This window comes from Populus alba, chromosome 6 (genome assembly GCF_005239225.2).
Source record: "Populus alba chromosome 6, ASM523922v2, whole genome shotgun sequence".
In the NCBI taxonomy this organism is placed as follows: domain Eukaryota; kingdom Viridiplantae; phylum Streptophyta; class Magnoliopsida; order Malpighiales; family Salicaceae; genus Populus; species Populus alba.
Window position 1 is genome coordinate 6,623,663 of NC_133289.1, and position 18,653 is coordinate 6,642,315.

At 37.0% G+C, this 18,653-nt stretch overlaps 1 long non-coding RNA gene across 2 annotated transcripts; it reads right to left on the reverse strand.

Annotated features, from left to right (window-relative positions):
* Window positions 1-7,462: 7,462 nt before the first annotated feature.
* Window positions 7,463-8,633, reverse strand: LOC140955675 (uncharacterized). 2 transcript variants are annotated; one of them, XR_012170069.1, is made up of 2 exons: window positions 8,095-8,633; window positions 7,463-7,786 (listed from the first exon to the last, which is right to left on the reverse strand). It is a non-coding gene; the product is annotated as an uncharacterized lncRNA (long non-coding RNA). The 2 variants fall into 2 exon arrangements; XR_012170070.1 differs by having other exon boundaries at window positions 8,071-8,633.
* Between the last annotated feature and the right edge of the window lie 10,020 nt (window positions 8,634-18,653).

An 18,653-nucleotide genomic window follows, 5' to 3' on the forward strand; every position in this document is an offset into this window, starting at 1 on the left:
CCAAGGAATATACAATAAGCACCAACAGAGCGACGATCATCTATGTCCCCTGCCCAATCTGCATCAGAAAATGCCTGAAATGTGAATGAATTGGAGCAAGACAACAGTAAGCCGTATGAGATTGTCTGCTTGAGATAACGCAGGATCCTCTTAACACATAACCAGTGGGATTGCTTTGGTTGATGCATGAATTTGCTAACACGATGAACGACGAAAGCAATGTCAGGCCGAGTGAAAGACAGATAATGCAAGCCACCAACAATGCTTCTGTATAGAGTAGGATCTTCAAACGTTACTGTATCAGTTGCTGTCAAGTTGACAGAAGTGGACATTGGAGTTGAACACGGCTTGGCACCATCCATCTTGGACTTTGTGAGCAGATCAACAATGTACCTGCGTTGAGTTAAGTAGAGACCTGTAGCATCACGTAAGGCTTCAACACCTAAGAAAAAACTGAGAGAACCAAGATCAGTGATAGCAAATTCTGTGTGTAGGTGCTGGATAATATCCTGGACAGCAACATCATTAGAGCCGGTGATGATAATATCATCAACATAAATAAGGACATAGATGATGTTGGTGGTGCCATTGAGAACAAAGAGTGACAAATCAGCTTTGCTGGCAACAAATCCGAGGTGCAGCAACACAGCAGCAAGACAAGAAAACCACTGACGAGGCGCCTGTTTAAGGCCATATAAGGAGCGTTTGAGTTTGCAGATAAAATCAGGGAATTGAGGATGTTTAAAACCTGGTGGTTGATCCATGTAAACCTCTTCTGAAAGAGTGTCGTGAAGGAAGGCATTTTGGACATCCAGCTGACGAATTTTCCAATGTTTACATACTGCAACTGACAGAACCAACCGGATTGTTGCAGGCTTCACTACCGGACTGTAGGTTTCATTGAAGTCCACCCCGAATTGCTGATGAAACCCCTTAGCAACAAGGCGTGCCTTATATCTTTCAATAGAACCATCAGCTTTCCTCTTTAGCTTGAAGATCCAGCGACAGCCAATGACATTTACCTTGCGAGATGGAGGAACCAGTTCCCAGGTTTGATTCTGGAGCAAGGCATCAAACTCAGTGTTCATGGCAGACCTCCAGTGAGAGGATTTTGAGGCTTCAGTAAAGGAAGTGGGTTCTTTGTAGGGAGGGGAGGCAGTAGCTAGCAGTGCTCGGGGCAGGGGATACAAGGTTTGTCCATCAGAGGTTTTTTTTGGTTTGGAAATGTGGTTCTTTGATCTGGTTGCCATCGGGTGTTTGTTGGATGGAGGTGGTGGTGTTTCTGTGGGATGCGGCAGTGGCCTGGGTGGAGAGGATGGAGCTGTAACATCAAGTAATGGAGGTGGTGGTTCCGGGTTAGAAGAGCAAACCGGCAGGGGAGCATCCATGTTTGGCAATGATGGAGGAGCATTTGTACCTGCAGGTGTTAGTGATATAGAGGGAAAAGTGTTCGGAAATGGAATAGTAACTGATGTAGTGTTTGGAGAAATAGTCGAATGATTTTCAGTATGTTGGTATGGGAATTTGTTTTCATCGAAAACGACATGACGGGACACATAAACTTTACCTGTTGCAAGGTCAAGACATTTATATCCATGATGGTCCGAACTATAACCAATAAAAATGCAATCTTTAGATCTGAAATCAATCTTGTGTTTGTTGTATGGTCGAAGATAAGGCCAGCATGCACAACAAAAACTTTAAGAAAATGATAATCAGGAGTATGACGAAAAACAATTTCGTATGGAGAATTTTGATTGAGAATAGGAGTGGGAAGACGATTGATAATATATGTGGCTGTGAGAAAAGCATCTTCCCAAAATTGTTGTGGGAGTTTAGAGTGAGAAAGCAATGAAAGACCGACCTCAACAATTTGTTTATGACGACGTTCAACTGCACCCATTTGTTGATGAGTGTATGGGCATGCTTTATGATGGTGAATGCCTATTTGAGTTAATAGTGTTGACATACGACGATATTCACCACCCCAATCAGATTGAATATTTTTTATTGAACGATTAAACTGACGTTCAACTGAAGTTTTAAAGAGCAGAAAAACTTTTTCAACATCCGATTTTAGTTTAAGAGGAAATAACCAGATGAATTTGGTGCAATCGTCTAAAAAACATACATAATAACGAGCGCCACTGTTTGACAAGATGGGTGATAGTCCCCAAACATCAGTGTGCACTATGTCTAAAGGATGAATAGATTTATGATTGCTGGAATGAAAAGATAATTGACTACTTTTAGCTAGTTGACAATCCGAACAAACTGTAAGCTTTTTATTTGCAACAGGTAACGTAAATGCGGACATAGTTTTTTGAATAACTGGAAGTGATGCATGGCCAAGTCGGTGGTGCCATATTTGATAAGACTCTCGTACAGCAGTGAGTGCATGAGAGGAGAATGTGTCCGACAGGTTGGAGAAGGAATATAGCCCATCTTTAAAGGTGCCGCGATGAAGGATTTTCCCCAAGTAGTCCTTAATAAGAAAAAATTGATCATGAAATTCAAAAAATACTAGATTATCATTGCAAAATTGTTGAACAGAAATGAGATTTTTTTGAATTTCAGGAACAAGTAATAATTGTTTGAGCACAAATGGGGTTTTGGATGGAGTAAAAATAGAAGAACCAACACGAGAGATTTGCAAACCTGCACCATTTCCAACAAGGATGTGATCTGAACCAGTATAGTCGTCACTCTGAAGATTTAAGTTGTCCATGTTATTGGTGAGATGATGTGTAGCACCAGTATCAGGGTGCCAATCAGATGCAGAAACAGACCTTGTTGTAGCCATTAGCCCTTGCGGATTGTTGATTTTTGCAGAATTGTCACGATATGTGACATCAAATCGATGGTAGCATTTTTTGGCAGAGTGACCAGGTTTATCACATACCTGGCATATCATAGTATCTTTATGAAAATTGTTCCTGCCATTAGAATTATTAGAGGATGAGGCATCTCGAAAATAAGCATCTCTGAAATTTCTGCCTCTGCCTCTATACATATTTCGCCCTCTGTAGGAAGAAGAGGGGTGCTGGCGAGTGGCTACATGGACAGCAGGCTGAATAGGAGGTGCATTGTTGTGTTGCAGGCGTGCTTCTGTGGTGAGTAAGAGGGCATAAACTTCCTCTAAGGTGACAGGATCTGTCCGTGCGGTGATGGCAGTGACAAGAGAGTCATAATCATGGCCAAGACCCGACAGTAGATAGGAGATAATTTCATCACAATGAAGAGCATGACCGGCAACAACAAGTTCATCTGTCATACGTTTGATCTGCATAAAGAAGTCATGGGCAGATTGTGAACCCTTACGAGTGTTTACAAGTTCAGTGCGGAGTTGAATAACTCTAGCACGTGATTGAGAAGAAAAGGATTTGGCTAGAGCATACCAAATTGCAGCAGAGGTGGTGTAAGATACCACTTGGATAAGAACATTTTCGGAGATTGTAGAGAACAGAATAGCAACTATAACAGCATCCTGGCGCTGCCAATGTTCATAGAGAGGATTGGAGATGACAGAGGAGGTTGCAGCAGTAGAAATTTCTTTAGATGGAATAGGAATGGTTCCATCAAGGTAGCCAAAGATACCTTGACCACGGAAGAAGGGAATTAGTTGAGCTTTCCAGACATGATAGTTGTCTTTTGAGAGTTTTGTGACATTTATAGCAGGAGGGGAAACAAGTGGGGGAATGCTATTAGTAGCAGCATCAGAGGTATTTTTTGTAGAGGAGGCCATTTGTGTGACGTGAGTCAATGGCTTTGATACCATGTAGAAATAAAAGAATGAGAGGAGAAGAGAAGAGCTGTAGACGGGAAGACTAAAGAGATACAGAAGAATGTATTTTCCTTTATGAATCTTTACTGTTACATGATGGTCTTATATAATACCATCTTAAATTTAAAATAATCCTATAATCAAGGATACAATTAATGATAAGATATACACATATTTTCTAATATTGTTGTAGATGTGATCACGTTATCTTCATATTCAAATATCTCTTGTGCAGGTATGGTCAGGTATGAGCAGGTATGAGCAGGTATGATCAGGGATAACAATCCCTGATCATGATCTCTCCAGTATCCAGACTTCCTGATAATTATCGTACTCCCTGATCATGTTTATCTTCAATATCAATATTATCTTTATTGTAGATATGCTTGGAGATCACGATTATCTTCAGTAGTAGTAATCTCTCTTGTTCAGGTATGGTCAGGTATGATCAGGTCAGGTCAGGGATATCAATCCCTGATCATGTTTATCTTCAGTATCAGTATTATCTTCAGGAGATTGGATAATATCGTTAACAGGGAGTAATGGTTGGTACTTTTCAATCTAGTTTTGCCCAATGATTTATGTTGTGGTTAAATTTTCTGTAAACTTGGTTGCTAGCATATTTTATGAATATTGTTTCATTGGCTCTCTTGGTCTTGGATATATATTTGTAAGGATATTGCATTATTCATGGTCTTACACATGAGGAGTTAGGTCGATTAAAATATCTAGCAGCTATAAGTGTTGGGTCTATGCCTGTAAAAGCATTAAATTCCTTAATCTTTTTAAATGCATTTTAATATGACATTCTCACACAGGTCTGTTTAAAATGATTCTTCTGGTTTTTACTTGTTTGCTTGTCGATTATAGATTAGTTTCTCATTTTTTGCCACAATGCTATTTCATTGCATATAAAGAACACTGCTGATCGGCTACTTAAGTTTCTTATTCACTCTATTTTCAGGAAGAAGAACTGAAATTGAAGCCTGTCATTGCCTTCGATTGTGGTATGAACGTGCTCTTAGAGTTCTTTTAATACTTGAATGTAGATGTTTATTGCTCTATAATTTATGTTCTGGATGACTTGGTTATTTATTTATATTATAGTGGAGATGATTGTGCTAATTCAACTTATCCTGTTTTTTTTTTTTTTTTTTTGAATGGCTTTCCTTTAAATCTCTTTTTTTGGTCATCCAGTATGGATGGGACCCTTAGAATTTGGGATGTCATCTTAGCAAGACAAATAGATGCAGTGCATGTTGATGTTTCTATCACAGCATTGTCTTTGTCACCAAATATGGATGTGCTGGCAACTACCCATGTTGATCAAAATGGGGTCTACTTATGGTACGTTCTTGATTGTATGTCTCACGTTGGTTTTGTGGTTTGATCACATATAGACTCTAGCAACAAGTTCGGATACTAGACTATTTAAGGCTCTCAGGTTTTCTATATGGATTTTGTTCTGAAAGCATGGTGTTGAGGAAACTGATTGAAGGATAATTACAATTTGCAAAAACACGATGATGCCCTTTTGTATTTAAATAAATAGCAATAGAATATTTATGTGAGATCTCTGAAGTGTTCAGCTGCAATGTAGTTTACCTTTGCAAACCTTTCATTGAGGCTAATAGTTGCTAACATTTCAGGGTTAATCAGTCAATGTTCTCTGGAGCTTCAAACATTGATTCTTATGCAAGTGGGAAAGAAGTTGTGAACGTAAAGTTACCATCTCTATCTTCAGCTGAAGGTTCAAATGTTGAGAACGAGGACGCTGACAAGCCTATTGTGAACCAGTCAGTCTCAAATGAAGTTTCAACTTTTCCGGCTTTCAGTCAGCAAATTCCAGATCTTGTTACTCTCTCACTGTTGCCTAAAAGCCAATGGCAGAGTTTGATCAACTTAGACATTATAAAGGTTTCTCCGCCCCCTGCCCAATTTTATTTTCATCTAATCTTCTCTGCACATTTGGTTTGCAACTTAATAATCTTTTTTGTTTTCTTTTAATTTGATTTCTCCCTCTTAATCAATGAACCACAGGTGCGCAATAAACCAATTGAGCCTCCAAAGAAACCTGAGAAGGCTCCTTTCTTCTTGCCTTCAGTTCCATCTCTTTCTGGAGAAATATTATTTAAACCCAGTGAGCCTGTGGATGGGGAGGATTCCAAACCTGACAAAGCAGAGAGTGATAAGAGAAAACTAGGCATTCCAGCAAATCAATTTTTGGAGCTTCTTCAGTCTTCATCTGAAATGAAAAATTGTGAGCATTGTAGTCCTTGCACAATTTCACTATACTATCATTTGTTCTTATTGATGTGCCAGCTGAAAGCTCTTTGATGATTAAAGCATACTGGATAGCCTGCTAATGTTTTAATTGTGTACTTTTGTTGCAGTTTCAGCGTTCACTGAATATATCAAAGGTTTATCTCCTTCAAATTTGGATATGGAACTTAGAATGTTTCAGATAATAGATGAGGATGAGGACGAGGAAGAACCATCAGAATTAGTCTTGATCTTATACACCCAACGACAACCAACAACACTCTTACCAGGAGGTAAAGGAACCAGATCCCAAGTATTTGTCTTATGCAATGCAGAAAGTTCCTCATACATAGCTTGCTGCCAAAGCGGATCAAGAATTGCCTCTTTATAGGAAGAGGGCTCAACAAGACAATGAATAGAGGCTAAAAAGGAAGTAAATGATGAAGAATAACAAGAATAAGCAAAATCTGGTAGTTTTGTGGACTTACGAATACGGATGGACTGACGTGGAGGTGGATCCACAATCTCAGATGAAGCTTGAGGGGCTGTAGATGAGAATGGAGCTTCAGGTGTGCCAGAGAGTAAAGTACCAGTACCTGCAGAGTTAGGAGTACAAATTGATCGAACATGGGGAGAGCTATCATTACCAGAATCCTCAGAAAATGGATCTATACTAATAAGATCAGATTTAGTCAGGTTATGAGTAGTGGATGGAATAGAAAAGAAAGGTATATGCTCAAGGAAGACAACATGACGAGACACATAAAGTTTCTGAGTTATTGGATCAAAACAACGATAACCCTTTTTACCTTCACCATAGCCCAAAAAGACACAAATAGCGGATCGAGGGGATAGCTTACTTCGTTCTACATGAGGACGAAGAACGAAACAAGTACAACCAAAGACTCTAAATGAGGAATAATCAGGGACATACCCATATAACTTTTCAAAAGGAGATAGACCCGAACTATGAGAAGATGGAATTGTATTAATCAAGCTTACAGCAGTAAGAACAGCTTCTCTCCAAAACTCACTAGGAATAAAAGCAGACAACAAGAGAGAACGAGCAGTTTCGACAATGTGCCTATGTTTTCTTTCAGCAACACCATTTTGCTCAGGAGTATCTGTACATGAAGTTTGGTGGATGGTTCCATCTAGGGCAAGCAATTGGCAAAATTTATTAGAAGTGTATTCCCCACCTAAATCACACCTAAAGCATTTGATCACAGTAGAATATTGAGTTTTGATAAGAGCTCGAAAAGCTGCATATATCTCAAAGAATTCAGAACGATGTTTCATTAAATAAACCCAACAATAACGAGTATAATCATCAATAAAAGAGATATAATATCGAGACCCTCCTTTTGTGGCAACAGGAGAAAGTCCCCATACATCAGAATGAATCAAATCAAATGGTGAAGAAGAAACAGAAATACTTCGATTAAAAGGTAAGGCGGAAAATTTTGCCAATTTACATCCACTACAATCAGAAATGTCACAAGTTTTCAAATTTCCTAAAGCTCCTGTGGATGCCAAAAATCTCAAACGAGAAGACGAAACATGACCTAGACGGGAATGCCATAAATAAAAACTAGAAGATGAAATACTCAAACGAAAGGAAGACAAATCAATTGTAGTAGTAGTAGCGGCAGCAGCAGCAACTGGCACTTTTAACTCATCCAAAATATATAGTTCATTCTCCCTACGGCCTGTCCCAATCAGCTTCTGAGACTGCAGATCCTGTATACAACAAAAGGAACCAGAAAACATGACTAAATAATCACCAGAATCACATATTTGACCAACAGACGCAAGATTCAATTTGAGTTGTGGAATAAGATAAACATTAGGGAGAGACATGTGAGGTGTGACAACAGAACCAACACCTGCTAAGGGCATTTGAGTGCCATCAGCAGTCATAACAGGAATGGAGGATAAAGGGGATACAGAGGTAAAAGATGAGGAATCTAGAGACATATGATGAGAAGCACCAGAATCCAAGACCCATTCAGAATGTGACATACCTGAGGAACTATGAGGCAACTGACCTATGGAAGAAGAAGCGAACATTGCATGTGGCTGCAAGGAGAGAAACTTCTGAAATTACTCAGCCAAAATATTAGGATCGGTAATAGAACTCGAGGAAGCTACTGCTGCAGTATTGTGGTGTTGTGGTTTATAACCCTGAGGTGGTCTATGAGCATTAGATTATGACTGATTTCCAGGCTTCCAAGCTTGATTCTGATGTCTCAACTTAGGACACTGAGCCTTCCAATGACCTTTCTGCTTACAGAAGCTGCACTCATCAAAGCCAACCCTTGTGTGAGACTTATTCTGATGATTAGAGAATGACCTAGAAGGTACTGCTAGTACAGAAGGATTTGAAGCAGAAAGAATTCCTTTTTCAGAATAAGACTGAAAACGTATTTCTTCAGCCAATAACTCACTGACAACAGAGTCAACAGAAGGCAGTGGAGAACGATGCAGAATTGAACCTCTAAGTCCTTCGAAATCACTACGAAGTGCTGTTAAAAACTGTACCAATCTTTGCTGCTCTCTACACTCAATATAGGCACCACATGCCTTTAATTCTGTCGATTCTGTAAGAGCCAATTGACCCCAAAGATCTGTCATAGCAGAATAAAACTCTTGAATACTCATATTCTTCTGATGAAGAGCTCGTATGTCATTCTCTAATTGATACTGTTTTGCAAAATTTGATTGTGTGAATAACCTTTGCAGATGATCCCAAACCTCTTTTGTTGTCTCATATTTCGCCAACTGCGTACCTATTGAATGCTCAACAGAATTGTTGATCCAAGTAATGATCTTTGCATTATTTGCTTCCCATGTATCTATCAAACCAGAATCCCCCTCCTCAATATTCTTAGGTATCACATAAGTTCCACTAACATACCCCCACATCTTCTTACCCTTAAGGAAATTTCTCATTACATAACTCCAATATGAATAGTTCTTCCCATCCAACCTCACACTCACAGACTGAAGCGAATCATCTCTTTCAGTAGCCATAATCAACAATCACAGATAACCAGAATGCAAAAGCAGCGGAAGAAAAAATACTCAATTGCAGAAACTAAACAAATATCTTCTCGAAATTATACGATTACTCCCAAAACACAAAACAAATTTGCAAAAACTGAACGCAGATACCAAATTGCAGAAGCTGAAGGGAAGACGAAATACCAAAATAATTGCAGAAACTGTCGAAATACCAAAATAATTGCAGAGACTGTCGAAATACCTAATTTTGCAGAAGCGGAAGACAAAATATCACTCCAAAAAGTTGGATCCGTGAAGCTGTATTTGGGATTAAGCTTCGTTCCATAAAACCAGCTCTGATACCATGTTAAACTAATTGAGATCAAACACAAAAAGGAGGCTAGAATTCTTAATAAACTGTATATTATGAATGCATGGTCTTAACCTAATTACAAATAAAGTATATATAGGTTAAACTGAAAGTATTATTCTACCCTTAATAAATAAGACAACATAAATATTATTTAACATCTATCAGTAATGCTAAATTGAGATTACACAAGAAATGCATTAGCTTGCATGTCAGTCCTGCGTACTCATGAATCCATCTGTATCTGCACCTTCCTGCGGGTCTAAAATGGCTTATAACACGACGAGAATGATGAGAAATTACTTGTTCTTGCTATCAAAAACAAGAAGCACCATTAGCATACCTTGTTCACGGGTCCAAGGCAAACATATTGAGTGGTTTCATCCTCATAATGGACACGTTGCATTACAGAGTCTAAAGCCCTTTGTCTAAGCTTAGAGAATGGCCATCTTGTAAGGAGAGGCTCCACAGCGTTGTGAATGCAAGCCCATACAATGTCTTGCAAAAGGGAATGAGGGTAGTACAAGTCTTCCTACGAGACAATGCTGTGATGTTAGCAATATGAAAAAAAAAAAACAGTGCAAAATCGATTTTCTTGATGCTTTAAAGATTATACCTTGGCACAGAGATTCGTGGTCTGCTCCCAGTCAATCTGGTGATAGGGAATAGTATAAATCTCTCTTCTAATCGATAGAACAAGGGAGGTAGTCGAGCACACGAACTTCTTTCCATATAAATATGACATTGGGAGATATACCATCCGACAGTGACACCATAACCTTCCTGCAATTTCATTTCATGCATAAATAGGTTTTTCTAAAAGTTATTAAATTCAAGCCGGTGTATGACAAGCAGCTCAAGACCTAAGTCATGAGTTGGGTAAGTAACATGAGTTAGCCTAATCATTTAAAATAAATAAAAACAAAAACTTAGATTGGGTTTTTTTAGTGTTGAGGTCCCTATTGTTTGATGATTCAGTAACATTGAACCTTGTGGTTTTGAAAAGAGCAATCAGGTCCTTGAGATTTTAGATTTGTTTTGCCACTTCCTCTAATTCTGTTAAAGTCTAAATTAATAGCTGAAAATGGATGCAGGGAAATGCTAATTGGTTAATTTATGATCAAAGTTTGATAGTTGACTGTTAACTTGAACGAAAAATTAGATGGAGAAACTAACTTTGTTCAAAAATTCAAATAAGAAGGAACAAATAAAAGTTTTTTAATCTTTTTTTTTTTAAGAACAGGACTTCGTATGACTCTTATCACTCAACAAGGACCTCTACGGATCAAAAACCTACATAAATATAAATCTAACGATGTAATTTCATAAATTCATAAATATAAATATTATTAAAATAAATTAATGATGTGTGCAATGAAGCAGGTGTAAAATACCCTTTTCTATTGCTAATGATAATTTTATACAAAAGGAGAAGGAAAGGAAAAAGAAATCTACGTCTTTTTGGACAACATGTACATGATCTTCCAGTGACCAAACATTGTCTTTTATAATAGCATTTAATTTGTCTTAGCATCCCTTCCATGATAAAATGACATGTGCAGTTAATGGCTATTCTGTTCGGTGTTTGTGGTCTTTTTTTTCCCCTTCTCCTCGATTATTGCGTCTACCCTTTTAAAATTTCAAGCAATCCTTTAATTTGTTATTCCTTAATATTCAGTTTTTTTTTTTTATTTGAAATAATTTATAAAATTAAAATTTTTTTTTAATTTCATCCCTTTACAATTTTTTTTAAGTTTGGTTCTTATTCTTTTAATTATTATTGTTTTATTTAAGATAATTTTTAAATTGATTTTTTTTTAGAATTTTATCCTTCTTAAGTGCTTTTCTTTATCGGATTTAATTCTCATTCTTTTTATTGTTATTTTTCTTAACTTATGAGATTTTTTTGAGTTGATTTTTTTTTTATTGTTATCCTCCTCAATTATCAACGACGATCAAATACAACTCTTGTCGAGATAAGAAGAAGAATAAAAAGAAATAGATACCTTATGGTTGTAGAGATAACGACACATCTCTTATCGATGCTGATTATGCAGAATTGTATTCAAGGCACCCATACCGTATAAACAAATCGCCTGTACATATACATGCATATATACATACGTAAACACATGACATGATTGATAGTTTGATTGATTGTTACCCGCATGCATGTGAACATATAATAATTTGGATGGCCATCAACACTATATATATATATATATATATATATATACTAGACACTTGACTCGCGCGATGCTGCGGGTCATTTTTTTTTGCATAAAAAATATTAAAACAAATAAAAAATTAAAAATTTTGGGTTTTTCTGCAAAGTTATACCCAAAAAACTTGGGTTGGCTGCAACGCCTGACCTAAGAGTAATATTTATAATATTAATAATAAAATTAAACTTGCATGACCCAAGTTTAAGTGAGCCTGGCTGCAACACTGGACCCAAGAATATTGGATGTGGGTCTAGATATAAGGTCGTGTCATAAAAGTGTGATAATTAAATAGATTGATTAAAAAAAACAAAGAAAAAAAGCAACAGAAAGGAAAAAACTAATGAAGAAAAAGAAAAAAAAATTGAATTAATTGGGTTAACCCTTTAAACCAGGTTATCCTGTAAAACCTGGGATTCACATCATGAAAGTTTGATAACTAAATAGAAAAACAAATGACGGGTTTACCCAGAATTAACTGGGTTAACCCATCAAACCAAGTTAACCCGTCAAGCCCAGGATACGTGTCATGAAAGTATGATAATTAAATAGAAAGAAAACTAACTTTACACAAACTAAACTAAATGAAAAAAAATAATTTTAAAAAAATTCGGGTTAACTCGTCAAATAAGGCTAACCCATCAAATCCGAGATCTGTATTATGAAAATCTGATAACTAAATAAAAAAAAATTAACATTAACAAACTAAATCAAACAAAAAAATTAAAAAAAATTAAAAAGAAAAAAAGGAAAAAAATAGTTTATATAATATAATATAATACAATACAATATAATAATATTTATAATTATAATTATAATATAATAATTATAATAATATAATATATTAATAAGTAAATATATTAGTAAAAGGAGTTACATGCCCGCGCGATGCCGCGGGCTTGTGGCATGCTTGTGCATTATTGTGGATTTGTGAAAAAAATCATATAAAAAAAAATGTTATCATCCACAATATTTTAAAGGAAAAAACTACAAAGCTATATTCTCAACCAGCTCAATATTAAAAAAAAAAAATCGACAAAAACTATTATAAAAAAACACAAAAAAATGAAAAAAAGAAGATGACAATTTTGGAAGAAAAAAAAGCAAAAAAAAATAATAAAAAAATGAAAAAAAAAACATGTGGGGAAAGTTAAAGCTAAATTTTCAACCAGCTAAATATTAAAATCATTTAAGAAAACACTGTAGCAATCTATAGTGTTTTGTGAGGAAATATACAATTATAATTATCAACCAGCTCAATATTAAAAAAAATCAATAAAAATAATTTTGACAAATATAAAAAAACACAAAAGGAAAAAAAAACATCCATGGAAACACTATAACAATTGTCGCACCCGACATCACGGCGGCCCTAAAAATAATTCTCTCGATCATGGAAAAAAAAAACAGATTCTGGCATCCGGTTCTTTTAGAAAAAATGTCTCGTTTGAGGAGTCGCCACCTAGTATTAAGGTCACTAGGAACCCTAACTGGTCAACAGAGATTCTATGACTCGGGATTGGTTACGTAAAAGGGAAGATATTATCACCCCTTAAACGTTCTGCCTAAGGCAGACTACATTGTTGATTTTGTCTTAAATTTCTAAATATTTATTAATTTATGATGTGATGATTTGTTTATAATATTCCTGACTCTGGCGCCAGTGAATATTCGAGCTCGAATAATTCCAACTCTGGCGTTGGTAAAAATTCGTAGCTGAAAAAAATTAGATCAATATTTTTTAATTCCCTACTCTAGCGCCAGTGAATAAATAAAAATAAATTTATTTTTACGCATGCACACATTTTTTATTTTTCTAGCTAAACAAAATAAAAATACAACGAATAAAAATAATATAAATTTAAACTCGTATTTTTATTCCTGACTCTGGCGTCAGTGAATAAACCAATAAATTTACATTATTTTTATTCATGCATACATATTTTTTTACTTTTATTTTTTTATTTTTTCTGTTTTTATTTTTTGTTTTTCTATTGTTTTCTATTTTTTATTATTTTTTTGGCTGGGTCCAGCTCAGCCCACATGGGCTGGGCTGGACCCAGCAGGCCTAGCCGGGTCACAGGCTTGACCCGGCTGGCCATTGTTTTTTTTACCAGCAGGCGTGCGTGAACAATTCACGCACGCCCGCTATAGGAGCATGTAATTAAATTGCCAGAAGAAGGGAAAGCGCAACTTACCTGGTGCTGGAGGTGGCGTTCCGGATTTTTCAGTCTTTCTTGGTCGTCTATCCTTGCCTCAAGATCCCTGCGGTCATTCGTTCCCCTTCTGTCGGTGTTCTCTTCTGTCAGCTGCTCGTTCCTCTCCTGTTTTTTTTTTCAGTCTTGTCCTCTGGTTTTGGAAGCTGGTGCTGGAGAAGAGGCAGTCAGTGGGTTTCTTGTTTCAACGTCCTCCTCTCTACGTCCCTTTTCCTTGTTTTGCTGTGTTATTCCTTGCTTCTCTGTTTTTTTTTTTTGTCCCCTTTCTGTTTTCGTTTGTGCTCTCTATTTACTTCTTTCGTGTTCTTCCCCTCAGTTTTTTTTTATTCTCGGTCGCTCTCTATCTGTCCTGCCGGTTCCCCCTGGCTTTTTTCGTGCTCCTCGGCTCTACTCTTGTTTTTCTTTCCCTCGTTTCTGCCCCTTTTCCCTGGTTATTTTTCTGCTTTGTTCTGTGATTTTCTTCCCCTCTCCTGGGTTTTCTTCGCTCTGTCTTGCTCTCCCCACTGTCTCTGCGTATTATTTCTCTGGATTTATACTCTATTGTCTTCCTCTCGGTTCTGTGTTTTCTTCCCGTTTTATAGCCACAGAATTCCACCGTTACCAGGTAATCAATCGACTGTTATTGCAGGAGTAATGGTGGCGGCCGGCAGCTGAACCGTTGAAGAAGATGAACAGTGCTGCGTTTAATGGCCATTTGCATTATGGTCCTTGAATTTCTAAAATCGTGCAATCAAGCCCCTGGATAAAATGTAAATTTGGACCCCTTTATTTCAGCTCTTTTCCAATGTAGTCCTTGGATTTTAATTTCGAAATTTGGACCCCAAACCTTAATAGTTCTTCAATTAAGCCCCTGAATAAGTTAATTTAATTAAATTCAAGTCCAATTAAGTCTAAAACTTATCAATTATCCAATTAAACTCTTAATTGGGTTAATTAAATCAATTCCAAGCTTAATTAAGTCTCAAAACTTATCAATTCTCCAATTAAATCCATGATTGGATGAATTAAATTAATTTCAAGCTTAATTAAATCTCAAAACTTTATCAATTCTCCAATTAAACCCTTAATTAAACAAATTAATTCCAAACTTAATTAGATTAATTCCAAAGTTTAATTAAACCCCAAAACTTCCATTCATATTGCCCTTAACCCAAAAATTAATTCATTCTTCATTTATTTCATTTTACTTGTTTTCTCATCATCATTATTATTTTTTCATCGATTTTTTTATCCTTTTCAATAAATAAAATAATAATAATAATAAAATGGTCAACAATTGGGTTATGACAGTTGCCCCCTCTTTATAAATATTTACTATGCAAAGATATTGGAAAATTTCATTTTCTTTTTATCTTTGTGTAGTAAATTTATAAAGAAAAGTAGATAGAGAAAGAACCTTTTTTTTTTTTTTTTTTTTTTTTTAGTCTTGAAAACTTTGAAAACAGTAGATTGACACATGACCTTTACAGAGATTGAAAACAAGAAACAAGTCATTTGGAAGGCGATCCACCTTTTTTATTTTTTATTTTCTCCTATTTTTATTTTTTTATTTTTTTATTTTTCTTATTTTTTTATTTTTTGGGGCTGGGCTGGGCTAAATCCAGCCCAGCATGTATATTGGTGGCTGGGCCCAGCGCAGCCCCACAGGGGCTGAGCCTGGCCCAGCCAGCCCGGTCACTAGCCCAAGCCAGTGACCGGCTGAGCAATCAGCCGATGCACGCGTGAAGCATTTTCACGCGTGCATCAACAGTGCGGAGGTAATTAAATTACCTTCGCACTGTTCAAATGCAATTTAAACCAGAAGAGTAAAAAAACAATGGAAACGGGCGCACCTATTTAGACGATTGAGCGTTGGTGGAGTTCGACTGCTTCTGTTTCCAGGGATGCTGAGGAAGGTTGCAACGCTGGCGTGGATTCAGACGATTTCTGTCAATAACCAATGCTTCGGTGATCAACTGGGTTCCTGCAGGGACGAGAACAGGGTTCCTCTGCCTTTCTCTCCTTTTCCCGTGTATATGTTTTTCGGAAGAAAACTGATTTCTTGCAGGGATGAAATCTGGGTTGATGTTTCTGTTCTTCTCGGTATTTTCTTTCTTGGTTGTCTTTTGTTTGTTCTGTTTTTTTTCTGGGTTAATTGCTCTGGTTTTCTGTTCTGTGAGTTGCTCTGTCTTTTGGGTTGGTTTTTTTTTTTTCTTGATTCTGGTTTTCTGGGTTCAATCTCTCGGTTTCTTTCTGGCTTTCCCCTGTCTCCTCTGGTTTTCTTCTTTCATTTTCTGTAATCCCCCCCTTTGTTTCTGGGTTTCTTTCTCCCTCTGGTTCTTTGGTGCTCCGGTTTACGGGTTTTTTTTGTCTCCCCCCTCCTCCCGCGCTCAGTCGTTCCATGGCTTTTATAGCCAGAGAAAACAATGTCGTTTTCTTCCAATCATAAAGTGTGATAATTGCAGTAGTAATGGCTGTGCGGCGGTGGGCGTCCGTTTTTCTGTATTTTACATTATTTTTATTCATGCATACATATTTTTTTACTTTTATTTTTTTATTTTTTCTGTTTTTATTTTTTGTTTTTCTATTGTTTTCTATTTTTTATTATTTTTTTGGCTGGGTCCAGCTCAGCCCACATGGGCTGGGCTGGACCCAGCAGGCCTAGCCGGGTCACAGGCTTGACCCGGCTGGCCATTGTTTTTTTTACCAGCAGGCGTGCGTGAACAATTCACGCACGCCCGCTATAGGAGCATGTAATTAAATTGCCAGAAGAAGGGAAAGCGCAACTTACCTGGTGCTGGAGGTGGCGTTCCGGATTTTTCAGTCTTTCTTGGTCGTCTATCCTTGCCTCAAGATCCCTGCGGTCATTCGTTCCCCTTCTGTCGGTGTTCTCTTCTGTCAGCTGCTCGTTCCTCTCCTGTTTTTTTTTCAGTCTTGTCCTCTGGTTTTGGAAGCTGGTGCTGGAGAAGAGGCAGTCAGTGGGTTTCTTGTTTCAACGTCCTCCTCTCTACGTCCCTTTTCCTTGTTTTGCTGTGTTATTCCTTGCTTCTCTGTTTTTTTTTTTTGTCCCCTTTCTGTTTTCGTTTGTGCTCTCTATTTACTTCTTTCGTGTTCTTCCCCTCAGTTTTTTTTTATTCTCAGTCGCTCTCTATCTGTCCTGCCGGTTCCCCCTGGCTTTTTTCGTGCTCCTCGGCTCTACTCTTGTTTTTCTTTCCCTCGTTTCTGCCCCTTTTCCCTGGTTATTTTTCTGCTTTGTTCTGTGATTTTCTTCCCCTCTCCTGGGTTTTCTTCGCTCTGTCTTGCTCTCCCCACTGTCTCTGCGTATTATTTCTCTGGATTTATACTCTATTGTCTTCCTCTCGGTTCTGTGTTTTCTTCCCGTTTTATAGCCACAGAATTCCACCGTTACCAGGTAATCAATCGACTGTTATTGCAGGAGTAATGGTGGCGGCCGGCAGCTGAACCGTTGAAGAAGATGAACAGTGCTGCGTTTAATGGCCATTTGCATTATGGTCCTTGAATTTCTAAAATCGTGCAATCAAGCCCCTGGATAAAATGTAAATTTGGACCCCTTTATTTCAGCTCTTTTCCAATGTAGTCCTTGGATTTTAATTTCGAAATTTGGACCCCAAACCTTAATAGTTCTTCAATTAAGCCCCTGAATAAGTTAATTTAATTAAATTCAAGTCCAATTAAGTCTAAAACTTATCAATTATCCAATTAAACTCTTAATTGGGTTAATTAAATCAATTCCAAGCTTAATTAAGTCTCAAAACTTATCAATTCTCCAATTAAATCCATGATTGGATGAATTAAATTAATTTCAAGCTTAATTAAATCTCAAAACTTTATCAATTCTCCAATTAAACCCTTAATTAAACAAATTAATTCCAAACTTAATTAGATTAATTCCAAAGTTTAATTAAACCCCAAAACTTCCATTCATATTGCCCTTAACCCAAAAATTAATTCATTCTTCATTTATTTCATTTTACTTGTTTTCTCATCATCATTATTATTTTTTTCATCGATTTTTTTATCCTTTTCAATAAATAAAATAATAATAATAATAAAATGGTCAACAATTGGGTTATGACAGTTGCCCCCTCTTTATAATATTTACTATGCAAAGATATTGGAAAATTTCATTTTCTTTTATCTTTGTGTAGTAAATTTATAAAGAAAAGTAGATAGAGAAAGAACCTTTTTTTTTTTTTTTTTTTTTTTTAGTCTTGAAAACTTTGAAAACAGTAGATTGACACATGACCTTTACAGAGATTGAAAACAAGAAACAAGTCATTTGGAAGGCGATCCACCTTTTTTATTTTTTATTTCTCCTTTTTTTATTTTTTTATTTTTTTATTTTTCTTATTTTTTTATTTTTTGGGGCTGGGCTGGGCTAAATCCAGCCCAGCATGTATATTGGTGGCTGGGCCCAGCGCAGCCCCACAGGGGCTGAGCCTGGCCCAGCCAGCCCGGTCACTAGCCCAAGCCAGTGACCGGCTGAGCAATCAGCCGATGCACGCGTGAAGCATTTTCACGCGTGCATCAACAGTGCGGAGGTAATTAAATTACCTTCGCACTGTTCAAATGCAATTTAAACCAGAAGAGTAAAAAAACAATGGAAACGGGCGCACCTATTTAGACGATTGAGCGTTGGTGGAGTTCGACTGCTTCTGTTTCCAGGGATGCTGAGGAAGGTTGCAACGCTGGCGTGGATTCGGACGATTTCTGTCAATAACCAATGCTTCGGTGATCAACTGGGTTCCTGCAGGGACGAGAACAGGGTTCCTCTGCCTTTCTCTCCTTTTCCCGTG